Source organism: Microtus pennsylvanicus, chromosome 8, assembly GCF_037038515.1.
Source record: "Microtus pennsylvanicus isolate mMicPen1 chromosome 8, mMicPen1.hap1, whole genome shotgun sequence".
NCBI classification, from domain to species: Eukaryota; Metazoa; Chordata; class Mammalia; order Rodentia; family Cricetidae; genus Microtus; species Microtus pennsylvanicus.
Window position 1 is genome coordinate 75166838 of NC_134586.1, and position 26036 is coordinate 75192873.

General features: G+C 41.8%; 1 long non-coding RNA gene and 1 pseudogene across 1 annotated transcript in view; one reads left to right on the forward strand and one right to left on the reverse strand.

The window, feature by feature from the left end:
- Positions 1–13: 13 nt before the first annotated feature.
- Positions 14–26036, reverse strand: part of LOC142856450 (uncharacterized) — a 36185-nt gene continuing 10162 nt past the window's right edge. Inside the window, exons 3-7 of the long non-coding RNA XR_012911646.1 lie at positions 22628–23053; positions 21829–21948; positions 20640–20732; positions 14097–14245; positions 14–2830 (exon numbers count right to left, since the gene is read on the reverse strand). This is a non-coding gene — a long non-coding RNA (uncharacterized LOC142856450). The remainder of the gene's footprint in view (positions 2831–14096; positions 14246–20639; positions 20733–21828; positions 21949–22627; positions 23054–26036) is intronic.
- LOC142856448 (elongin-C pseudogene) lies at positions 6348–7004 on the forward strand (annotated as a pseudogene).

A 26036-nucleotide genomic window follows, 5' to 3' on the forward strand; every position in this document is an offset into this window, starting at 1 on the left:
AGTTTATATCAGATAGAGTGGGAGCCACTCAGGGAGCTGAGACAGGCCAGGTAAATGCTTCCGTCATTATCATCTCCTTGACAAGGACCTGTAAGGTGGAGACCTTGGCTGCACAGTGTTAATGTTCTCTGTCCGAGTGAGGGCAGCATAGTTGAGCACACGTCTGCTCATCCTCAGCTGCTGTATTCGACCTTTAGTCAAAGAATAAAAGAGACTGGAATTTTTTGTTTCCCTTAGTCTAGTGTTCAGATAAACTGCCTAGTAAGTAGCAGACCGCTTAGAAAAAACTTTAGAGAAAGGTAGGCCGTGACCAGCCCCATGGTAGTTCTAGGTGGGCCTCCTAGGTCCATTCTGTTAAACATCGCTGTGCAGTGAGCCCTGGTTCCCCTCATGCTAACTTTGCATGATATTTAGCAGTCATCACCTCCGTCTTCCTCTGCTTTGAAGTTTGAACTCTGATATATATGTTGACATCCAAATTCCTGCTGAATCAAGTCTCAGAATAAAAGTTAATCAGGACTGATCCTTAAATGGGCATTTTCCATCCCAGTGTGCACAAACTTTTAATCCCGGCAGAGGCAGGTGGATCTAGCCTTGTCTACAGAGTGAGTTCCAGGATAGCCAGGGCTACACAGGGAGACCATGTCTCCATAAACAAAGGCATTCCCTTCTTGCCGAAGTTCATTTTTCGCTCTGAACGTGCTCTCTAAAGATAGTTGCTCAGGTGCGGTTATGAAGGCCGGCCCTAGGAGTGCATTCCTTTTCACTGGTTTGTCAGTAACCTTTGTGCAGGATGAGCCGAGAAGTCTGTGTGGTGTGGACTTAACTCATGGATAAAGATAAACAAGATTAATCGGGCTTCAGAAACACCTGTGTGCCCCACATCACATGTAAATTTCCTGTTGGCTTCACAGGCTTTGGCACATGTGACCAGACTAGGGCTTTTGAATGTTAATGTGAGGTGTTTCTTCTCTTAGAGAAAAACAAAACACCTGGTAGGCATAATAGGGCAATTTAGAGGTAAATTTTGATGAAAGATCCAATTAAAATGAAAACATTTCCACTAAATTATTAAATGTGACTTTACAAGTGGTTTACTAAAGAAGCTAAGCCAGTATCTGTTGATACTGTGTGCTCTGTCTTGGGCATGTAGGGCAAGTTGGAGTTTGGATTAAAAAATACATACGTTTTAGCCAGCTGGTGGTGGCACACACCTTTAATTCCAGCACTCGGGAGGGAGGCAGAAGCAGGTGGATGGATCTCTATGAGTTCGAGGCCAGCCTGGTCTACAAGAGCTAGTTCCAGGACAGGCTCCAAAGCTACAGAGAAACCCTGTCTCGAAAAACCAAAAATAAATAAAAAAATGAGTTTGAGCCCAGTCTGGTCTATATAGTGAGTTCCAGGACAGCCTGAGCTACATAGACCCTGTCAAAAAACAAAGACTATATTTGTGTTTGTGTGAGTATGAATGTTCCACAAAGGTGAGAAGGTTTTGGAAACTGACCTGGAGTTACAGGTAGCTGTGAGCTGCCTGACGTGCTGTTGTGAACAGAACTTTGGTCCTCTCCAATTGCAGAGTGGATACTCTAATCCTGGAGTTGTCAGGCCTTGAGTTTGGCTTCTGGGAAAGGTTTGTAATCAAGGCAGGCTGCTGCTGTTCTGGTAGGCATGAAAGGAAAATCATGGCGGCTTGGGTAGAATTGACGCAGTTTTGGCTTCAACGAGAACTCAAAGGAAGGAAAGTGGGGATTTTCTCCTGGAACTTGTCCTGTGTGCCAGGCACTGTTTTGGAACTTTGACCTGCCATCCTTTAGTGTTCCTAAATTTTCAGGGTGAGAAAGCTCAGTTGAGGTATCTGGTTCAGGTCACACCCTGGAAAGCTGAGCAGACTTCTCTGGCTGCTGGCTGTATTGTACTTCTGGGTAGCTGTAGGGTTTTGCCTAAGTTACAACCGTTGATTGTACCTATCAGTGGTAATGAGTTGTTCAGGCCTGAAGTTAGTGAATGGTGTGTGCACATGTGTGTGTGTGTGGCTCATGGCCAATACTGTTCATTTCTGTATTGCTGAACTTTCTTTGGAAGAAAGGGAATAGAACATTGTGTGAACCTCGTTGGAGAGTGCCACTTGTCTAGTCTGTCACAGAAGTGACACTTAACAACTACTGTTTCTCCCCGTCTCCTCTGTGTTCCTCTCTTCTGAGTTCTCTGTAGGAAATGGGGCATTGACCTCTGTAGGCACAACTCAGGAAAGGGGATTGTGAGTTCCTTTTAGCCATAGTCAGGTCATTGTTGTGGAAAGGCTGCTTGTTCGTTCCTGGCTGCCCAGAACTGAAATAATCACATAGTAGCTGTATTAATTACAACACTGCTTGGCCTATTAGCTTATGCATATTTCTAGCTCATTCTTACCTCTTAACCCATTTCTGTTCATTTATATTTTACTATGAGGCTTGTGGCCTACTGGCAAGGTTCTGACGAGTGGCTTGCGTCTTTCCCTTTTGGCATCTCCATGGCGTCTCCCTGACTCTGTCTCCTTTCTCCCAGCATTCAGTTTTGTTTTATCTTTGTTCTATTCTGCCTTGCTATAGGCAAAAGCAGTTTCTCTATTAACCAATGGTATTTACAGCATACAGAGGGAAATCCCACGTCAGTTGATTCATTGCATGAAGGGTAGCTTGCTGTGGGTAGCTTTTGGGATGTCTTGGTCTTAAGTCTCAGAGGGTCTGTGCTTGTATTTGGTCACAGTTAGTGAAGATAGAGGCTTTGCCCCAGACCACATGCTGGTAGAAAGCAGGAGTGATGCTTTGGTCAGGGATCTCAACATTCTTTCCTACAGGGGAAAAAGAATAGAGAGAGGTTAGAGTTGTGGGCCTTGTAGGAAAGTAACCACGATTAGCCAGGATCAGGGCTGTCTGGTCCTTTCTATGACTTTGGTGGTGGACCTGTTTTACCTGTGTTTAGATATGATTGTGGAGGGCTCTTGCTTTTCTTGTTAAGATTGAAGAGTGAGTGACCTTACCTAATGACCACTGGAATTATTTATGCTCACCAGAAGGGCTCCATGGCTTAGGAGTGAGTGCCAGGCTCCCTGGCCACCACCCCAGGGTCTGACTGAGAGCCAGATCAGTTGTGCTAGTTCAGACAGCCTTCCTCTTCCTTGAGATCCAGATGACTTGAACCTTGGGTTAGCAATTCTTCATGCCTGTGATTAACTGGTATCGTGTGCTTGTCATGAACTGAGCACTGGTGTGGATGACTTGGGGTCTCAGAAACCCTATCTTATGACTTCAGCCTCCAGACTTCAGTGGGGCCACAACAATTTCTTGTGTCCTGAGACGCCTGGCTGCTTGCTTCCTGTCACACGTAGCAGCTGATGTGGCGATGTTTAGGATTGCATCAGCCTTCACTCACCCAGCAATCAGATGATGTTTGGACAGGTCCAGTGTCACTGTGTTTTTTAGTAACTGGGTTGAATCACAGAATTGCAAAACACTCCAGTATAGCTTAGCAATGAACTGGTCACAAGTGGGTCTCAGCAGGTAGACGTGCAGTCACGCTGAGAGACAAAAAAATGACTAGCTGGACTTGGGTGGAGGCATAGTCCAGGGAAGGAAGGACAGGTCTTCCTTTCAGAGGTGACTCCATTGTTCCATGGACAGTGTGTTATGCAGGTGGATGAATTAAATAAGTTCAGGTTGAAACCCCTTTTGTTATGACAGCTAATGACACACAGAGTTCTGAGTGAGTGTCAGTTATTAAACCATTTAATCCTGAATGACTGGGACTGGGGATTAAGAGCATGGCAGTGTACAAGGTTGGACAGTGGAGGGGGAAACTGTGAGCTGAGTTGTACATGGTAGTCCTCTGCTCGCTGCCTAAATTAATTAATTGAGACAGGGTTTCCCTGTATAGTCTTGGCTTTTCTGGAACTAGCTCTAAAGACCAGGCTGACCTTGAACTCAGAGCTCTACCTGCCTCTGCCTCTTTTTTTTTTTTTTTTTTTGGTTTTTCGAAACAGGGTTTCTCTGTGGCTTTGGAGCCTGTTCTGGAACTAGCTCTGTAGACCAGGCTGGTCTCGAACTCACAGAGATCCGCCTGCCTCTGCCTCCCGAGTGCTGGGATTAAAGGCGTGCGCCACCATTGCCAGGCTGCCTCTGCCTCTTAAGTGTTGGGATTAAGAGGCATGTGCTGTCACTGCCTGTAAATATTGTTTATTGATGTTTATGTGTTTGTGAGTGTGTGTGTGTATGTGTATTCTGATACCTGAGGAACCAAAAGAGATCCCCTGGCCTGGTTTTGCAGAAGCTGTGAGCTACTGGGATGTACATGCTGTGAACCAAACTCAGGTCCTCTGAAAGAGTAGAACGTGCTCTTAACTACTGAGCCAGCTCTTCAGCCGTGTGTGTGTGTGTGTGTGTGTGTGTGTGTGTGTGTGTGTATGCTGCTTGGAGATGCCAAGGAAAGCCTCTTGGAGGTTACTAGCTGAGTCTTTATATCATTTTTTGGGGCAAGTACTGGGGATTACATCCAGGGACTTGTGCATACCAGGTAAGCAGTTTATCACCGAGCCCTGAATCTCTGTTTTTGGAAAAAAAACAGAACTATATCTTTAGTAAGAAAAATTATGTACTGTATAATTAATTCACCTATTTAGGCTATACAATTTAATAAGTTAAAAATATATCCACAGAGTTTGTTAACCATCATCTTAGCTAGTAATGGAGTATTTTCATTACTTCAAAGAGACCCTGTGCCTATTAGCAGTTTCTCCCTACTTCTCCTAGTTATTTGCCCGTCATCCAAGCTCTAGGAAGCTTGAATTCACCTGTCTGCAGACTTGCCTCTTTTGGACATTTCCTAGAGATGGGATAATATAGTAAATAACCTCTTGTATATTGCTGTTAGCATATTTTTTGGTTTCTTAATATCAAAATACATTTTATTCTGGACACCTTTCAGATCTAATTGAAATTACAGCTGCCAAAGCAATGCAATGTAAAGGGGAAAAACTGCAGCAACACACACACAAAGTACCTGAAAAGGGTCAAAGGGTTGTGGGAACAGATCACCTGTCATGTGGAACCCAAGTACATTGTAAAGGTCATTAACATGGTCTGGGAGAGACACCTATCTCTATCTGATGTCTTTATACAATCGTCATGAAAACTGAACAGTCGAGTTCTTTAACGTGTACAGAAAACGATCACGGGAACAATTGAGTTCTTTAACATGTATAGAAAACTTCCGGGCAGGTTTACACTTTAATAACAGCTTTGCAGTTGGCAGGGAAACTAACAAAAATGATGCATATGTCATCACCCAGGGCTAAGGTATGCTTACAGAATTAGGCCAAAGATCTGCCAAACGCAAATGAAAACATTGCATTGCTATAGTGTCTAGGTTAGGAAAGACTTCATCTCTTCACTTCTGGAGGTATCAAAATCCCTGACTTCAAACTCTACTACAGAGCTACAGTACTGAAAACAGTCTGGTATTGGCATAAGAACAGACAGGAGACTAATTAAACCACATCAAAGACCCCGATATCAGTCTACACACCTACAAATACCTGATTTTTGACAAAGAGGAAAATAAATAAAATGGAAAAAAGAAAGTATATTTAACAAATGGTGCTGGCATAACTGGATATCAACATGTAGAAGAATGAAAATAGATCCGTGTCTATCACCATGCACAAAACTCAAGCCCAAATGGATCAAAGACCTCAACGTAAAGCCAGCTGCACTGGACCTTATAGAAAAGAAAGTGGGATGTATACTTGAATGCATTGGTACAGGAGATCACTTCCTAAATATAATTTCAGTAGCACAGACACTGAGAGAAACAATTAATAAACGGGACCTCCTGAAACGGAAAAGCTGTAAAGCAAAGGACACGGGCAACAAGACAAAACGGCAGCCTACAGAATGGAAAAAGATCTTCACCAACCCCACATCAGACAGAGGACTGATCACCAAAATATACAAAGAACTCAAGAAATTAGTCATCAAAAGAACAAATAATCCAATAAAAAAATGGAGTGTAGACTTAAACAGAGAACTTTCCACAGAGGAATCTAAAATGAACACTTAAGGAAATGTTCAACATTCTTAGTCATCAGAGAAATGCAAATCAAAACAACTCTGAGATTCCAAATCTTAGACCTGTAGGAATGGCCAAGATCAAAAACACTGACGAGAACTTATGCTGGAGAGGTTGTGGGATAAATGGAACACTCCTGCGTTGCTGGTGGGAGTGCAAGCTGGTACAGCCCCTTTGGATGTCAGTGTGGCGATTTCTCAGAAAATTAAGAAACAACCTTCCTCAAGACCCAGCAATAGGAGAACGACAACGTACTTCCTCCAGACGGATCTGTGAGTCGACCGCGTCTCTGCCTCGCCAGGAAACTGCTGAAGTTCCTGTGGGATCAAGTAGAATTTTATAAGAACATAATGGATGGAGAAGAGAAAACCTATGGTGGCTGTGAAGGCCCTGACGCTATGTACGTCAAGTTAATATCTTCTGATGGCCATGAATTTATTGTAAAAAGAGAACATGCATTAACATCAGGAACAATAAAGGCTATTTTGAGTGGACCAGGTCAATTTGCCGAAAATGAAACCAATGAGGTCAATTTTAGAGAGATCCCTTCGCACGTGCTCTCAAAAGTGTGCATGTACTTTACCTACAAGGTCCGCTACACTAACAGCTCCACTGAGATTCCTGAATTCCCAATTGCACCTGAAATAGCCCTGGAACTTCTCATGGCTGCGAACTTCCTAGATTGTTAAGTAAAATAAATTATAATAAACTGTTAATTTTTTCAGTATTTAATACCTGTAGTTCAGTTAGTAATTTTTTCACATATAGCATGTTGCCTGTATGAACTCTAAAGTTAATTGCTGAGCAGATTCCTTCTGTCATTTGCATAGCAGAGTTGAAATTTGTTTGCTACATCAACAAATTAAGGACGTTACAAGCCAAGAAATAAACAAATAATGCCAGTTAAAAAAAAAAGACCCAGCAATAGCACTTTTGCTTATATATCCAAAGGATCATATCACAGGGACATGTGCTCAACATTGTTTGTCATAATCAGAAACTGGAAACAACCTAAATGCTTTCAACTGAAGAATAGATGAGGACAATGTGGTACATTTACACAATGGAGTACTGCACAGCAGAAAAAGATAATGACGTCTTGAAATTTGCAGGTAAATGGATGGAGCTAGAAAACAACATATTGGGTGAGGTAACCCAGATCCAGAAAGACAATTATCACATGTACTCACTCATAAGTAGTTTTTAGACATAAAGCAAAGAAAACCATCCTACAAATCTCAGTCCCAGAGACGCTAGACAACAATGAGGATCCTAAGAGAGACTTACATAGATCTAATCTACATAGGAAGTAGAAGACAAGATCTCCTGAGTAAATTGGGAGCATGGGGACCATAGGAGAGGGCTGAAGGGGAGGGGAACAGAAGGGAGGGGAGCAGAGGAAAAAAATGTAGAGCTCAATAAAATCAATAAAAAAGAAAAGAATGTCAGAGATCCAGTGAGGTCTGCCTGTTTGTAATGACATGACATGGAAATGTACCCAGACTAGATGCCACCTGCAGAATGCTTCCTTGAAAACAAGAGTTGTTAGGAAAAAATGTGCTTAGTTACTGATCTGGCTTCACTATTGGCATGGAAGGGCAGAAATCAGAATGCTATGGAGCCCTCAGAACTGCTATAGAAGTCACAAGATTCTAAGTGAGTGGATTAAAGGCATGAACTCTCCGCTTTGTCTCTCTTCCACTAGAATCATGCATTGCAAATCTAATATTAAATGCAACATTTCAGAGCTGTTTACCATAAGGAGTAATTCATACCTTCCCCTTTTGCTGATTACAGAGAAGGAGGTGGGTGGGTGGGTAGTACAAAACCAAATTGCAAACCATCACTGGGGGCTCTGTAGCTGCCTTTTAGTACCCAGATGCTGGCTTTTGTGGGCATATGCCATGATGTTGATCCAACGAGGTAGGATCTCTGCAGTAACTGTGCACACATCCCTCTTAGCTCATGAGAATCCAGCTTCTGTGGAAATGTGTAACATGTTTACAAAATGAAATGGTCTTAACAAGACAGAAAAACATTTGTCTGAAATGGTTTTTCTGTGTATCTAGTAAAACTTGCCATGTAGAAGCCTCATCATCTGTGATTCTTTTAAATGGCAAAATGCCCAGTCCTCTGGGGGCCTCTGGAGCAGTCTTAAAGTTACCCATTTTCGTATGTATCATCAATACTTATTTTTATTATTGAAATATATATAGCTAGTTGTTGAACCTTTAGTTTTTTTTCTACTTTTGTATATTGTGAATACAGAAACCCTAGGACCTTGCATATATGGGTTATCTGTGGTCATGTTTTTGCTGTCTTTGGTATATTTGTGTGTGTGTACATAAGTAATTCATCTTATATATAAATTCATACCATTGAAATTCTCCTTCCTTCCTGATTTTTTTTTTTTTTAGCTTATGCTTGCCCCAGGCAGGTAGGCAGGCGGTAGTTCAGGGAGGGTGTCCTAGCTTGTTGTAACTTTCTATTTTCAAGACACAAAATGCTGGACTGAGGGAGGTGCCCTACTTCTAGGGACTCTTCGTTATGTATGGGTCTTTCCTCCAGAGATGTCACACAGCGTCACTAGGACAGAAACTTTGGATTGTTTTGTCATTTTAGTGTTGGAACCCCACCTTCTATTTAGGGGTTTCCTTACTGTGGGAGCTCCCTCTAGGAAGGACAAGATCTCCTCTCTCCACTGCAGCTGATATACCCACCCTTCCTGCTTCCTGGTAGTATCAGGCTGCTTAGATGCTCCTGTCCAGGGCTTGAATCCTAAGGGATATCTCAGCTCTACCTCAATTCTGAAGAGCACCACAAATACAGTAGCTTAGAGAATTGCCAACGGCGGTTTGCTCACAGTCCTGCAAACGGAATAGTGACTGGCATGTGTGGCTTCAACTCTGGAGCAACTTGAACTAATACTGGACTCTGGGGGTTGCCTGGGCCCCCTGCTCTCCATGGGCCTTCTTGGGCCTTCTCACAACATGGAGTGGATGGACTCCAAGGAATTATGTCAGCTTTCTACCACGGTGACAAATCCCCTCAGATAGTCAACAGAGAAGAAAAGATTTGTTCTGTTGGGAGGGTTCAGAGGATTCAGTTCTTGGTCATTTGGGCCTGGTTGTTTTGGGGCCTGTGCCAAAACAGTATGTCCTGGAAGGAACACAAGACCGAAAGTGGAGAGAGGAGAGGGCTCATGTCCCACTATCCCTTCGAGGGCATGCCCCACTAGGCTTCAGTTCCCATAGTGCTTTCTACCCCTCAACAGTACTACAGGCTAAAGTCCAAATCTTTAACACATTGACCTTTGGGGAACACTCATCCACTCCATAGCAGGAAAGCTCTTATGGAAGTCACGGCCTTCCTCAGAAAGTATACAGTGTACACCTATTTACTGTACATCTCACAGTAAGGGAAATGGAGAAACAGACTCTATTTGCCCACGAGAGAAGGCATTAATGCAATTTCCATGTTGTCACAGGGAATGACAAAGGCATAAGGATGGTTTACTGTGCCTTTGACTGCTGGAAGGGGCAGGGATGAGAATTACTCCACCCAGGACAGCTCAGTCACTTGTACCATCTTTTAAAGACTATTTTAGGGTGGGAGCCCGGCTGTTGTCATTTTCCAGGCTCTATTTATTCTTCCTAATTTTTTTTAACCCACTTTTCTGGCACTTAGAATCCTGTGCTATCCTTTTAACAACTCCCCTTTATTTAACGCCACCACGACCAGCGTCTAGGTACCTAAGAATCCGACACCTTAATCTCAAGAGAGCTAGTGAGAACTCAATAATAAGAGGCAGGATAGTTTATGAAAGAGGAAACACCTGAGAAATGTTCTGCCTCAGTAACAATGAAGTCAAAACACCTACATTAATCAGCGGCAGCAGCATAGGGAGCCCTTACTATTTCAACACCAATAATCTAATCTGAACTGTGGAGGGCATGTCGAGAGGAGCTTCCCAGCTCGCTGGGGTTGCAAGCTCTTCTAGCCTTTCTTGCTGGAGATTTTTGGCAATAAGTGCCAAGAAACAAAAAGTGTCCCACTCACTTTTAGTTACTTGGAGTAAACAGGCTGTGCTAATACATTGCATTGAAGGTGGATAGAAACTGAGGCATGAAGACATTCATACCAATGTTATGTTTTAGCAAATATGGGGACCTAGATGATATGAACCAAGATGTGATGTTATATTAGTCAGTCTTAAAGATGGACTTTGTTCACTGGGGATGTAGCTCAGTTGGTAGGTTTCTACCTAAAGTGCCCCTAGATTTGACCTCCAGCACTGCATGTCTGTAATTCCAGCACTCAGAAGGTGGAGGCAGGAGGATCAGAAGTTGAAGGTCATCCTTGGTCAATCTGGGTGATGTAAGACTGTCTCAATCAAAACAATGACAAAAGAATCTGTAAAGAGCTATATTTGATGACCCATATGGGATAATTTTGAGTGAATATATAGATTGGCCTTGATGTGATCAGGTAAATAAACCACTTGGGGCATTTCAAACAATGTCATTGTGGGACCTACTTCATAGGTGACAAGGACCAGAGAACCCATCATTAAGCAGAAGGGACCAAGAGCTAAGCAACATCAGGGATGCAAGAAGCTGTCTCACTTGGGACAAGAGTCAGGCTACTGGGAAATTCCTCCTCCAGGCAGAGGGGGTGAGCAAATCTCCTGGCTTGAACCTTCCACTCTTTCAACTTGCCAGTGCCTTCCATGGCCCAATCTAGTGGGAATGGGGACCAGGGTAGGGGAATGAAACCGGAAGTAGATGGAAAAATGACAACTGCAGAGCATGATCTCAACTATGTAAAAATGAGACATATTAAGTGATGTCTTTGCTGTTGGGTTGATAGCTGCCTCTTATTTTCCTGTTTTCTTTGAAGAACCTAAACAATATTATTAACATTAGAAATGGAAGGCTGTGTAAGTGTGAAATGCCAAATAACATTTTAAAGAGGTTAATGCCAATGTAATGATGACTATAAATGGTCTCTCTCTCTTTCAAGGGATTCAGTGGCCTCAGAGCTTGGTGTACCCCAAGGCAGTGGCCAGAAGGGGGCGCTCCAGCCCAGCTGTCAAGGCTTCCTGGACAAACTGGGCTGGGATTTCTGTGGCCACAGCACGGTCGGACCTTGGGGGAAATGTGCGTGGCCTTGTGGGTCCCTGTTCCTAAAATCTCATTATCTCTATCTTCATTTCTGAGCATTCCTTCCTCCTTGGGAAAGGTATTGCCATGGTTCCTCAGAAAGCTAAACTGAACACGACCGGAACTCACGGGTTCTTCCTGATCCCTTTGAGGGGTTTGGCTCATGCTCATTGATGTGCCCATCCACAGGATAGCCTCACCGTAATGATTCTGCTTGTGCTAAAGAGACTTGTACTGAGGTGCTTAGGATTCCTAGCGGGGGATAATACAATCCCCCTAAAACTCATTGTGGTTGTTTCCCTAGTAAATCCCTTCGATCTCTCGACGTTTACATTTCTAGTGTTTCTTTACCATTTGACTCTGGGACAGCAGCCGGGGTCAGTTAACCAGCAAAGCTGCAGAAGTGTAGTTAGATAGAGTCTTGTTATGAAATGGTCAGAGGACAGTTTCTCTCAGTGAAGATGTGTTGAGTGTTTGCTACATCAGCTCACTGCCAAGCCCTTAGTTTTGTTCTCCGAAGAGCACGAAGCTACTCATAGCTGAATGTGTTGGCTGGATTGGGATGCAGTCCTGCCTGCCCGAAGCCCTATCACCCCCACAAGCCCTTCAGGCAAATGGTTTTCCCATGGCTATCTACCGACAGGTCATCAGGGGTCAGAGGGGGTTGTTTTAGGGAACATGAATTTTTTTTTCTGTAGGAAAATGGGTCAAACTTCAAATACTGGACATTCTACAGCTACACTAGAGCTCAAATCTGAGCACAGCTGCAGTCCTAGGGGAGCCATCATGGGCTGCCCCTAGGGCCCGCACAGTGAGGGCTGCCAACCGGCTGCCTGTGCAGAAACTGGGCAAAGGCTGAGACTTGGACTCCCACCTAGGCTATGTACCCCTTACAGGTTGCCCTTTGCGTGTGGGGTTGGTGCGGGAGGAAAATCCAAGGGAGGCTAAGGAGATTGAAGGATAATCTTTTGTAACTTTTCATGGCTTTGCTTTTCCCAGCATCTTCCCCGGCATATTTTCCACAGCGGAGAGAGTCTGCCTTAGCGTCTCTGGCTTCCCTACCAACTTTGTTCCTGCAGTTTGTTGTAGTGTTAAACGTGTGTTTTGGAAAATGAATTAAAACCATGTACAGGAAAAGATTGTTTTGCTGAAACACAAAAAGTTTTTGTAAGCAAAATAGAATTTTAAATAACATTCAGTTTGTACCAACTGAGTAGTAAAATGTGTTTTCCTTTTATGCCCAAGGCTCTGAGTTTGAGCCACAGCAAAAATAAATAAACAAAAAAAAACAACAAAAAAACCTCAATAAATACCAAAAACCCCAGTCAAAAGAAAAAACAAAACAAAATAAAGGTATGTCTGTTGTTCAAATTGTTAAAAACAAGCTGGATTCATTAGGTGTGAAGATTGCCGCTGTAACAGATGCTATCCTGGCTGCCACCTTTGGCAGAGGCTGTCATGGGCAATTCCTGGGATTTTGTGGAGCTGGGGTTTGCATTTCTAGGCTAGTGCCCAAACATCAGGTCCTAAGAACAAATTCTTGTTTTCTTTTAAAATGCGTTCTCATTTTTATTGAGATATAGTTTACATGCAACAAAACCCACAGGGCACATTCTTATTTCTAAAATAGCCTGCTGCATATACTGTGTCTGAATGTAAAGTTCTATATGTTTTCCCAGGGAACCTAGACAGCAATGAGGACCCTAAGAGAGACATACATAGAGCTAATCGACATAGGAAGTAGAAAAAGACAAGATCTCCTGAGTAAACTGGGAGCATGGGACCTTGGGAGAGGGTTGAAGGAGAGAGGGGAGGCAGGGAGGGGAGCAGAGAAAAATGTAGAGCTCAATAAAAATCAATAAAATAAAAAAGTTCTATATGTTTAAAAGTTTCGAGAAGAGAGGAATCTTTTCTCTGAATAATTTCATTGTATTTCTGATTGAATGTATGCAGCATTCAATGACTGTAAATTCCATTCATGAGCACCCTTTTGTAGGCACTTCACAAGATTGCTTCTAGTCCTCAGCTTGTATATAAGTATAATGACAAGGGAGAAATGACCCAAAATAGTTACTTAAATACAGGGTTGTTTTCTAGAACACATTTTTTTTTCTGAATAATTTTTGTACTTACAATAATCATATTTTTATAACTAATTTTATAAGTAAGGATAATTCTAAAGGAATTCTAATTCTAAAAGTCTTGTTGTGTGTTTTTGAGACAGGGTCTTACTCTGTGACCAGGTTGGAAGTATGAGTCACCTGGTTCTACAGCTCTGATGCTGATAATTTAAGAGAGACTTTTGCCGTTTGAGGACAGCTCACACAGACCCCATTTTAAAAATCCAGTTCCTTTTCTGACTCACTGGCTTTTGATCTTAACCTGACTTTAAGAAGTTCACTGTGAGAGCTAAAAGGCTTCATTAAAAGTGTCTTATCCTGGGGGATGGGTGCTAGAAAGGCCTTTTTTTCTGCAGCTCCTTCTTTGTACTGTCAGGATGCTTTGCCAGTGCAGTACTCTCTGTAGATTAAATGAAGACATTCCCAGCAGGCAAGTCAGTAAGAACATGGATTCATCTTTAGTTCCTTTTCTTTAACGTGTTTTGAAATACTAAAGAATTACAAGTAGACACATATATGTGTGAGTTAGAGAGAAATGACTTAATTAAAACATGCACCTTTCCCCAGCATGCCCTCATTAATCTATTCAGCCTAGGCAGTTGTTAAGCATAGTGTATTCTCAGAGTGGCTTAGCCTATTTTTATAGCTTTTACATCTCTTGACAACAAAGTGTAATTGGTGGTTCTGTCTGCTGTAGACAGTGAGATGTTACCTTTCCGATCATTTAATTCCAGCCGTTGGGAAGCTGCTAACCTGCATGCTTGGCTAAGTAGCAGCTTTCTACTCCAGGGCCTGGAGCACACTCTCCATGATGTGAGATGATCCACAGAGGGCCTGGCACCCGAGGCATTGGCTCCATCTCTGAAAACAAGACAGAGAGGTTGAAGTTGTGCTTCCACTGTGAACAGCGACAAGTTTTTCTGCTTCTTCTAGTTCCTGGATACTCCCTATTATAAAAGAGTAGCCAATATCAAGAATATTAGTGTATATTAAATGTATAAAATACCGACTTTCAATATGATATTTTATACATGTGTGTAACATGATTGGGTCATAGCCACCCACTTCTTGCTCTTGTCTTCTTTATCCTCCCACTGTTCCTTTTCTCTTTCCAAATGGTTCTCCTTTAAGAAATATCTAGATTCCTCATATGAGAGAGAACACATATTTGTCCTAATATGATTTATTTGCTTACCATAATGATTTCCAGTTCCACATATTTTCCTACAAATGATACAATTTAACTCTTTATAGCTGAATAAAATTCCACTGGAGGGGCTGGTGAGATGGCTCAGTGGGTTAAGGTACTTGTCATCAGGTCTGCTGACCTGTGTTGGATCCTGGGATCTATGTGATATGAGAGAATTAACTCCTGCAAGTTATTCCCTGGCCTCCACAGAGATCACACACACACACACACACACACACACACACACACACACACACACACACACACTGTAATGTGATAAAAACCCTCCTTGTATATTTTCTTTATCCATTCATCCATTGATGGACATCTAAGCTAATCCATAGGTTGGCCTCTGTGAACATTGTTGCAATAAACAAACATTTTGAAGGAAGACACTTTACCGCTTTACATTAAAATGGAACACATGCTCAACATTTTGTCTGAGTTTTGTTTTTAACCCTTATTTCTAAATAGGTGCATTTTTACATAGGGCTGAGTGTAATAGGATTCAATGTTACAATTATCTCATTAACATGTCCATATTGCTACACAGGCCTTCGAAACTTCCTTTCACATGATAGTAAGTTCATTGAGATAATTTCCCTTATTTTCTTGACCATTTCTCCTCTTGTTGGTCATTTAGCCTTCTACTGATGTCTGCTTTTTTTATTTTATTGTTAATACTTTTGTGATGCTAGGGTTTGGACCTGGAGTCTGGAGCTTGCCAGACAAGAGTTTAGTCATGAATCCACATCCCCTAATTTTTAATGTTCAGTGTTTAGACTTCTTGAACTTTAAAGGGGGATGAAATTTTCATGGCTTTCTATATATGTTAACCTAATTCTCTTCCAAAACATTATACTGATTCATAGCACCAATTAAATATTTTGTAAGTGTTATTTTCCAGCCATGTGAAGATTATTTTGCAGTTTATTTTTACACATCTGTATCTCTTCTCAAAAAAAAAAAAGAAAAAAGAAAAGAGCTTGGAGGTGAATACAGTGAATTTGCATGTGTGTTGATGTTTACTGTGAACGTTGAGTTCCAGGTACTGAATTCTACAGATGTTCTCTTACCGAGAATTGCAAAAATGACCAATTTAGCTCCAGGCTTCACATATGGACTGAGTTCTTGAAATCATGATTCCGTAAGGCTTTTTTTCCATCTGCAAAGTAGAAACTCTGACTTTCTGTTTCTGTGATTGCAGGTGTCTGTACAGAAAGGGAGCTGAGGCAAGATGGGCCTGTTGTCCTAATTACACAGGGATAAGTACATACAAGTCAATATGGAGTTCCAACATGGCCATCAGGCCTTGGCCCATCACACATGGAAAGGCCCACCATGCTGCCTCTCTTGGAATGAATCCTCACCATCCCTCTGAACAGGTTTCAGAAGACTGTATATGATTGCAAAGAGCTGTTTTTTTTTGATCATCACTCAATGTTGTACAAAGTGTAGGCAGGTGTTTTTAGATGAAGAACATGACCCAGTGTCACATTGGGGAGGACCAGAACCAAATACAAGGGTCCTCAAATTCAGTCATTAAAAAAAAAGCTTTATTTCTACCACTTAACTATTTTAAAACATCTAAATGTTTTAAATGTCCATGCCAGCATCCACAGTACAGAGAAAGAAAAATAGACCAATTGCTTTGGCAATTTTATCCAATTGTTGAGACTCAAACCAGAATATTCAGAGATTTCTAGACTTACTGTGTGTTTCCTAACAACTACATTATTTAAACAATCAGGACCATCTCCTATTATTGTTCTAGAGATGTCTGGGAATCTAGGCGTGATTTGGTTCAGATATTCCTCACGGTCTGTGGAGGCCAGGAGCACCCAGGGGTCATGGGTCAAGCTGCAATACAGACTCTGGCCCTTTGCCGTTTTAGTTCCTTTTTGCCAGTTCTCCTGCTTAGAGATGTATTTCTCTAAATGCCATTTGGTAGAACTTAAACAATCAGATCCAAAGGGAATATTGCATGGCCTCTTTTCATATTAAAAATCAGCTTCAAAGAGAATAGCAAATGTCTGGCTAAGCATGACCCCTTTTCATGTTGAGGTGATTGTTTCCACATTATGCTCAAAGAGAGAATCATGCCAGTTCTTCCCCCTGCTGTGCAGAAACAACCGCTAGTGAGACAAGAAGGGACAAGTCACATCCAACGCATTGCCTCATGTTACAGACAGGAAAACAAGGGCCTAGTAGTTGTTCAAGATTGTGAACAAAGTGGAGTCAGCCATGGGTTCCAGTTTGTCTTCTAGGACTGCACTGTGACCATTTGATGCTTGTTGTAAAGTTTGATCTATGATTGTAAACAGATCCAGCAAGTGTCAGTCATGACTGGGAGCTTTTTTATAATTATGGAAACTTTTATAGTTAATAAACTCTCTTTTTTTTTTTGGTTTTCCAAGCCAGGGTTTCTCTGTGGCTTTGGAGCCTGTCCTGTCCTGAAACTAGCTCTTGTAGGCTTCGGACTCACAGAGATCCATCTGCCTCTGCCTCTTGAGTGCTGGGATTAAAGGCGTGCGCCACCATTGCCTGGCTAATAAACTCTTTTTTAAAAGCATTTTTTAAATTGATTGTTTGGGAATTTCACATCACACACACTCTGACCCACCCATTTCCCAGTCCTTCCTTATCTGCCCTTTACCCTTGTAGCATCTCTCTGCTTAGGAAAACTTAAAAAGAAATAATAAAAAGAAGAAATAAAAATTACAAATAAAGAATATTAATTAAAAACAAACAACAAAAAGAAAGAAAACAAAAAATCCCCAAACATACAAACTACTACCACCACCACCCAAAAGCAAACAAACAAACAAACACTTCACCTCTCCATCTTCCCCTTCTCTATCACCTCTTCTTTTCGTGGCACTGGGAGATGCCGTGAAGTAGTTAATAAACTCTTAAACACACAGCGGCATGGGCATGTAGAAGAAGGCTTAATATTTCATGAAACAGTCTTAATCCATTAGCTTTTTTTAATAGTACTTTCTATGATTTATGAATTATCAAAAGAAAAAGTCATTAATGAAAGGAAGCTATATAAACTGTTTTTATTTTACTTTAGTCATGATCCTTAAAAATTATCAATTTTAAGTCTAAGCAATCATTCCTCAAGTAAGACAACAAATGTTGAAATTTCTGAGGTTACTTAGCAAACTCTGGACATTTCCTTGTCTCTGCACTGAGGTTTTTGTGATGTGTATATACGTGTGTGTGTTTGTGTGTGTGTGTGCGTGTGTGTATGTATGTGTGTGGACACCAGAGGACAGCCTCAGGTACCATTCATCTTTATGTTTTTGAGACAAGTACTCTCATGGGCTTGGAGCTCACCAAGAAGGCCAGCCTGGCTAGCCAGTGAGTCCTAGGAATCTAGCCTTTCCAGCCGTGGGATTGCAAGTGTGCGTCACTCATTGTTCCTGGGGACTTTTACATGGGATTTAGGAATCAACTTACAAGGGAAACACTCTACTTACTGAGCTATATTCCAAGCTCTGAACTGAGATAAAAACAATTATGGATAAATGTGTGTGTCTGTGTTTATACCACATGTGTATGAATTCTTACAGAGGTCACAAGATGATGTCAACTCCTGTAGAGATACAGGTGATTGTGAACCACCAGATGTGGGTGCTGGGATCTTAGCCTGGGTCCTCTGCAGGAGCAGCAAGTGCCCTTAGGCACTGAGACACCTCTCCAGTCCCTGAATTGTGATTTTTGATTTCATCATTTTTATGTGAGCACTGGGGATTTGAACTCAAGTCTTCAGGCTTGCATAGCAAGGGTTTTTACACACTGAGCCGTCTCCCTAGTCCATTTATTTATTTATTTGCTAAAAGAACTGAGTTCGCAGGTTTTAAAAAATTGTACGCAGTAAGTCTTCATTGGGTTTTGATAGAGAATGATGGCCTGTTCATTCTCTAGTGATGTGATTTAAACTAAACTTTGAAAAATCTTTCTGATTTGAATGACAGATTCCCAGAGGGAGAAAGACAGTGCAGCCTGGTCTCTGTGTCACTGGTGAGATGCTACAGATGGGTTTGTTGCTCTTGTTTTGGTGTGAAGACACAGAATAGTGAAGCCTCTCGTCTGAGCAATGGAGCTCGTTTAGCAGGGTCCACAGGAAGTTTTAACAGTAAGAAGAGAGGCCTGCACAGTTGCTTAGTGACTGAAGGCACTTGCTACCAAGCCTGACAGTCCGAGTTCAATCCCCAGAATTTACGTGGTAGAAGGAGAGAATTGATGCCCCCAAGTTGTCCTTTGACCTTCACGTGTGTACTGTGGCACACTCAGGTGTGTGTGCGTGTGCATAAATAAATCATATAAAAAATAGCAAAAACCATGTACCTTCCCCTCAATCCTGCCCTAGGGGCTGTGCTATTGTCACTATAGGTATAATCACATTCAGAGGTGTGCTTTGTTATTTTCTTAAAACATTACAAGTGGAGAGACTGAGGTATAGGTAACGTTAGCAATTAGGTCAAGACAAGTCAACTGGGTTGCAGAAAAGCTAAGGTCATAATCAGGCTTGCTGGCTTTATAATTGGTCATTTTCCCACTACAGCTTTGCTATTATACTGAAGACATGATAGCTAAGATGTTTTCCTGCCTTTTTTGACAAATCTTTCCAAGGCTTAACTGTTTCCTTTCTCTTGGCCCTCACTTCTGGCCAACGGAGGTGCTGTACCCTCTTGAATTTGATTTCTCATCATTTCTGCTCAATCAGCAAACATGGGGACTACACAAGAGCCGTGATACTAAGAGTTCTTCCCTCTGACTTTGTCTTGTTTTTCCCTTTGGTGTTAGGGGACAAACTAGCAGAGAAAAACCCTGGGAATCTTAAGGCAAAGGACTCCCCATCTGGATGGCCTGCATGCCAGCAACACTTGGCTCCTTCCATGTCACTCGTCTAGCCCGTGTCCTGCATGTTCATGCCAGCCCGGCAGTGAGAAAAGTCTATTTTCATTTCTTCTTTTGCGCAGTCCATCTGCGCTGCACAGCTGCAGGGCCAGGCTCTTAAAATAGAAGTTTTCTGTGTGATGTGGCTTGGTGGAAAACCCCTGGCTTCCTGACATCATGTTCAGATTAATGAAATGATGATCTGTCCCTTCTTTGTGGCATTTTCATGGCTTCTGTGAGGTCTTTCATTTCTCAGTTGACTTCTCTAGTTTCTCCATTTGTAAAGCAGCACCTGCTCTGGGTGGTGGCACGATCTTTCCTACCTTTGGCTTCCTGGGCTTGCGCTTCTGATTAGAACTCTGATTTGGAAATTCTCTTTTTCTTGTTTGATTCTCCCAGCCATGCTGTTCTGGCAAGGATAGCTGGGGCTAACTGTGGTTCTTAATATTTAAAATTCCCTGTCTCACCATTTTGACATCACGTTTACTATTGTAGTCACCCTAACATGGCTAGATAAACTCAGAAGTTTAATTAAGTGCTCATCTGTATGCTTAGAATTACAGAAAATGAGAGGTGGTTTAATTTAAAATTTGGGATGGTTGTTTCCATGATAATTGTTCTTACTTTTTAGCTTAAACATTTAAGATCCTTCTAAGAAGCTCAATATCTTGAGAGATTGTAGTGTAAAAGACTGGCATTTATTAAAGTTTACTAATTTCCACAACAACTCCAAGAAAAGGGTATTTTACTAATTTACAGAGAAGACAGCAAGTCTCAGTATCTACTAACAGTACCAGATGGGAATTTACTGAGAAGAAAGGCACAGTACTCTTTAGCAAGTGTCTTGCTAATCATCAAGAAAATGGTCACTCTGTGTCAAATGATTAGCTCCATTTCCTCTGCTATGAGCACCAGCTAGTGATTAACTAGAGGTTAGACAATGTTTAGGACGAGTCCTCTGCTTTCAATTTTACTTATGTGTTTGCTTATTGTAGTGGTGTATTGAATATGCCAGCCATTTCTCTACTACTGGGCCACACTTCCAGTCCATTATTAAACAAGCTATCAGTGTTTTCATGAGACCAAATGAGTACAGATGAAACCATCACAACATAGATTGTTAGGTAATGAGCAATTGATAGATTAGATAAAACATACCCAGGCAGAGCAGGTGCATTCTCACACTGATGGAGACTGTGGAGAGCCAGCATAGCTGATCATTCTAGGAAAAGTCGAGACCATAGTTGTGAGCTGTAACAACAGAGAGAAAGCCATGTCAACTATGGACTGTTAGAATAAAGCAGCATTCACAGTGGTCAGTGCAGTGCCTTGGTAGGAACAAGTGCTCTGTACACAGAGTTGGGCATAAAATTGTAATGTTACGGCTGATTCAGGGTCTATGGGTAGGGTGTGCAGATAAACATCGGAAAAGAACACCATGTGAGAACTGAAAGTAATAGATGCTAGGGTCAGAAATTTATAAGTTCATTTAAAAGGCTTTCTCTTTAATAATTGACAATTATTTCAATAATTTAAAAAATATTGAATAATGACTGGGTTGAATTATCAAGCAGTCCCTGCCTGAGGGCTCCATTCATCTCTGGGGCAGAACTTCCTTTCTGGTTTTCATTGTGTCTTAGCCTCGGATGGATGGTTTCCTTAAAGAGTGTGGGATGCAATGCATACAGTGGGTGATGGGACTCTCTCCTGCTTGTCTTGCGGTGGATCTGCTTTCCCAGATTCTCTATAATATTGGCTATAAACCCAGTATTGAGTTCAAAGGAAGGGGAGGCTCTGAGAGTTCTGATGTCAGGCTCAAGGAACTTGTCCTGCTATTCCTTTGGGAAAATGTCCGGTTCTTCTAAGAACCAGTCAGTTTCCACGGAGATATAAATCCTTTAGAAGAAAGAAAGAATGAAAAAGAAAAAGCAGTATGGCAACTCTCAATTTACCAAGTAGACAGAAGGGAGAAGATTTATATCTTCTTCTTTTTGAAGCATGTGTGTGTTCTATGTATATAATTTGTGTTTTGGATGTGAGTTCAGACACATTCTACTTTATGTGGAAGCCAGAGGACAACCTTGGGCGCTGGTCCTCACCTTCACTTTGAGATAGGGTCTCTTGTTTACCATTACATACAACAGGCTGGTTGGCCTGTGCACTTCCAGGTATGGTTTTGTTTCCACCTTCTACGGCCACTGGAGTGCTGCCATTACAGATGTGTGCTTCTGTGTCTGGTTCTATGTGAGTCCTGGGGATCTGAACTCAGGTCTTCATGCTTGCATATGTGGCAAGTGCTTTAGCTGCTGGCACATCTGATGGAGGTTTTCTTTGCAGAAGAACTTACCAGCTTAAGTTTGGCTTTTCAGCAATGTGCTGATTCCAGGCAGCACTTTACACTGCAGTGCTTTCTTAGGGCTTCCCCTTCTGGGACTTGAACAGCTTGGTTCTTGTCAAGGACAGAAACCTGAGATAACACAACACAACCGTGACATTTGTCAGCCTTCTAACTGTTGGTTTGATTGAAGTCACACCAATCTAACCCAAGCCAACTTCGGGAAAGTTATCCAATGCAATTGTCTCCTAAATCCATGAGCGTTTGTGCAAGTGAGTGCAGTGATCAAATCCCAAATGAATGGCTGACATGCTCTGCCTTCTTGTCACCATAGGGATGCTCATGGGCATTTCAAATGCCACTGACAGCTCCTCAAGGTCTCCTAAGTTAGATTAAGAGTGTAGAGAAAGGACAAGATGGAAAGCCCTGAGCCCTGGTTTTTAATATTGTTTTAACATTAGTTCCTCACAAGGCCGAGTAAGCCAGGCCGTGCTGTAGGGCATGCGCCACCATGCCTGGCCTCTATTCCACTCTTTCTTGTGTCTGTAAAACAGCTGTAACTCAGGTGGAAAGTGGTCACAATTGTAACGCAGGTGAGCAGTAGTCACTTTTCCATGAGTCTGGCTTGTTTGCAGGCCATAGTTATATATGTTGTAATAAAGGTTGAAAAGTTTAAAAAGATTTATTTTTATAATTAAATGAGGTTGTTTGAGAAATTTGTCCACACACACACACACACACACACACACACACACACACACACACACGCACCACACACACAAACCTGTTTGCCAAATTAATGAACTCTTACATGGGACCAAATCACTCAACCCCAGTGTCGTCTTGCCCTCTTGACACTAACAGCAAATTTCCATGTGTCCTCAGAGGTGATGATTGTGGCCATAGTACTGGGTGGAGGGTTGGGTTGTGGAATAGTTTTGGATTACCCAGAGTCAGGAGAGGCAAAAAAAATCATTTCTAGCTGTCTGGCTGCAGTAGGTACAGTCTGCTGTCCTTACAGGAAGTGCCTCTGGAGCTTTAGGCAACAATGCACAGATGTGACACAGGACAATAGAAAAATAAGTGAAGAGTGGATTGTTTGTGCAGCAGGACTCTTCGGAAGCTGGCGACATTGATTCTGGCAATTGACTGTGTGTACAGAAGGTCTAATTACACAGGGCAGGTGCGAGAGGTGGCTTCCACTCGAGTGAGTCTCTAGACGGTTCTGCTCTTTCACCTGTAAACAGAGGGTAATAATGTCACACTCTGTCAGTCAGTGTACCCAGAAAATAAATAAATACACCCATGCGTACAGAAAAACAACTCTATAAACCCTGAAAAACAAGACCCTACAGTCATCAACAGCTTTTTCTCATCTGTGTTCACGTATTCAGCAGGCGCTTGTCTGATCAAGATGCTGTGCTCTGTACAAAGCGCTGAACAGCCATAAAAATCACACAAGCTTCAAGGTGTTTCCAAGGAGTGGTAGATAAATTATAAGCTGAAGTGTAGAAATCAAGGATGATTTTCTATAAGTCCTCTATGATTACAATTATAATTACAGTAAATCCTTTGATGTACAGTTTTCTGGGGAACAGAATCAGTTTCTGCTAAGAGGCTACAGATTCTGTCCCTCAGGAGCTTATGAAATATATTTGTAAAAGTTTGCTATGTAAAATTTATTATTATTATGTACATTGTTTTTTGTGGTACTTGGGATTATATCTAGTACCTTATATATATGCTAGGCAAGTATTCTGCCATGAAACAATCTCCCCAGCCTTTAATATATATATAGTATATATTTACACACACACACACATATATATACACACACATATATGTGTATGTACACACATACACACACACACACACATATTTATATTTGATTTTGAGAAAGGGTTTCACTAACTTGACCAGGCTAGCTTCAAACTTGCACTGCAGCCCTGGCAAGTCTTAAATGTTAGATTTTTCTCCCTCTGCTTCCCAAGTAGCTGGAATTTCAAGTTTGTGCTACCAGGCTCAGAAGGTTTGCATTTTAACAAGAAATACTTGGAACTTGCACAAGTCAAATACATAAATGATTTATTTAGTAAATAGTGTGACATGGAAAATCAAGGAGAGAGTGAGCATAGGGTTGATAGTAGGAGGTTTTCATGACCAGTGCTCTAGGTAACATGGAACTTCTTCAGGTCAGATGGAAAGAGAACCAAGTTTTCATTGTTCAGACATCCCTGAAGATAAACAGCTCATAGGAATTTCAAAGTTAACAGATTTGGTGGTGCTATAGTGAAGTCATTTATGTCTCATTATTTTGGAGCATTGCATGAATCTGGGAAGCAAACTCAAGTCCTCTGGACGAGCAGTCCATGCCTTAAATGCTGAGCCATTTCTCTAGCCCCATTACATATGACAATATGGGCGACAATGTTATTTGCCACGGTCATATCAAGTAGGCCAGTGACAAATGTTAGGAATTTGTTTAATGTCACTTAACAGCTACTGTAACAGAATATAGGACTGGAAAGAAGAATGCGTTCCTTTTTCTTATGTGATAATCGGGCTCACTGTATTTCTGAACAACAGTGTGCTAGAAAACCACAGTGAGGCTGAGAGTGCAGAGAGCCTGCAGCAGACTGACAAGCAGTCTGCACAAAGGCATGCATTCATGCTTGTATTGAGCTTTCCCAGTCTTTTGGCTGCAATGGGTCATATCCTTATTGCAATAATCCAAAGGAATCTTCCTATGTTGGTGTGAGCTGCTTTGGTTAACATCACCATTGGAGCCTCCAAAAGCACGCCACTTAACGATGGATTCCGGTGTACGGAGTGGCAGCCCAGGTGGCAGGCATGGCAATACACAGACAGACGCACACAGCCAAGCTCTTCAGTCATTGCAGCCTTCCACTGTTTTCCTTCATTATTTTCATCTCTCTTATCTTTTTCTCTGTTCTTTTAAAAATATTTTCCATGTAATCATTTAAAAATTTTTCTTTAATTGTGCATATATGGAACTAATGCATAAACATTAATGTGTTAAATAAAATATTTCATGGATCTTACCCACACCCTAGGAGCATTCTCAATCTCTTCATAAAGAAAGAAAGGAGATGGTGACACACACATACTTGTAATCTCAGCAATCAGGAGGTTGAGGCAGGAGGATTGTGAAATTGAGACCAGCTTGGGTACATTGTGAAATTCTATAAATCAATAAATCAGTAAAGCCAAATAAACAAAAAACTAAACAAGACCACCCTCACCTCACCCACACCCCCCAAATAGGGGGTGGTGGGAGGGACAGGTAGAGGAAGAGGGAGAGGAAAGAGACTGGACAACTATCGAGGGTGTCAGATTTAGTGTTTGGGTGGTGAACCTCAGTCCAGGATTTCCTCATGTCTAGATTGTTGTTTTTGGCATATGACAAAGAAATTATGTAAGGAGAACCCATATGCGGATCCTTAAGTCTGTGAGAGAAGATTGTGAACCGAATAGAAGTAGGTCAGAGGTCCTTCTCCCCCCCCCCTCCTTCTTCCTAGGCCACACATCTGAGCTTTTGTCGGGAGATAGACTCTAAGTGGAGGGAAGTGAGTGCTGAGTGTGGGTACTGCTCCAGCACCAGAAGGGCAGGACTTGCCACTTCCTCCTGGTCCTTGAGTGGCTTTCCCAATCTTCTGCTGATTCTCATGTGCAAGTTACATCCATAGACGAAACAATTCAGTGTAAAAAGTTATAATTTCCTATAACTTCTGTGTCAAATACGTCAAAATTCCCCAAGGTGGTTTCTTTTCTTTTTTTTCTTCTTCTTCTTTTTTCATTCTCCTCTATTTACAGTGTTTGTTCCCTTAAAAAAATAAAATGAAAGGCCCCCAAAATTTAAAATTTTTAGGGATGAAAGATTTTCAGTAAACATACCGTCATTCTGTGACTGTGAACTGAGTGGGTAGGAAGTCAGGTTTTGGTTGGTTTGTAGGCCAACAGTGTTTGTGATATTTTAATGTCCAGGGTCTTTTTTCCCACAAGGATGAAGAACACACCCTAAATTTATGGTCTGGTGGGGAAGACAGCTGGATGGTTAGATTTCTTGAAACTCTATTCTTTTCCTTCAGCATTAGTCTTTTGGGAAATGCATGCTGTACCTTAACCCTGCAACATTCTCTAAGCTCCTTTATGGCACTTCATGGTGTGGATGGGGGAAAATATGTGGATATGACCAAGTT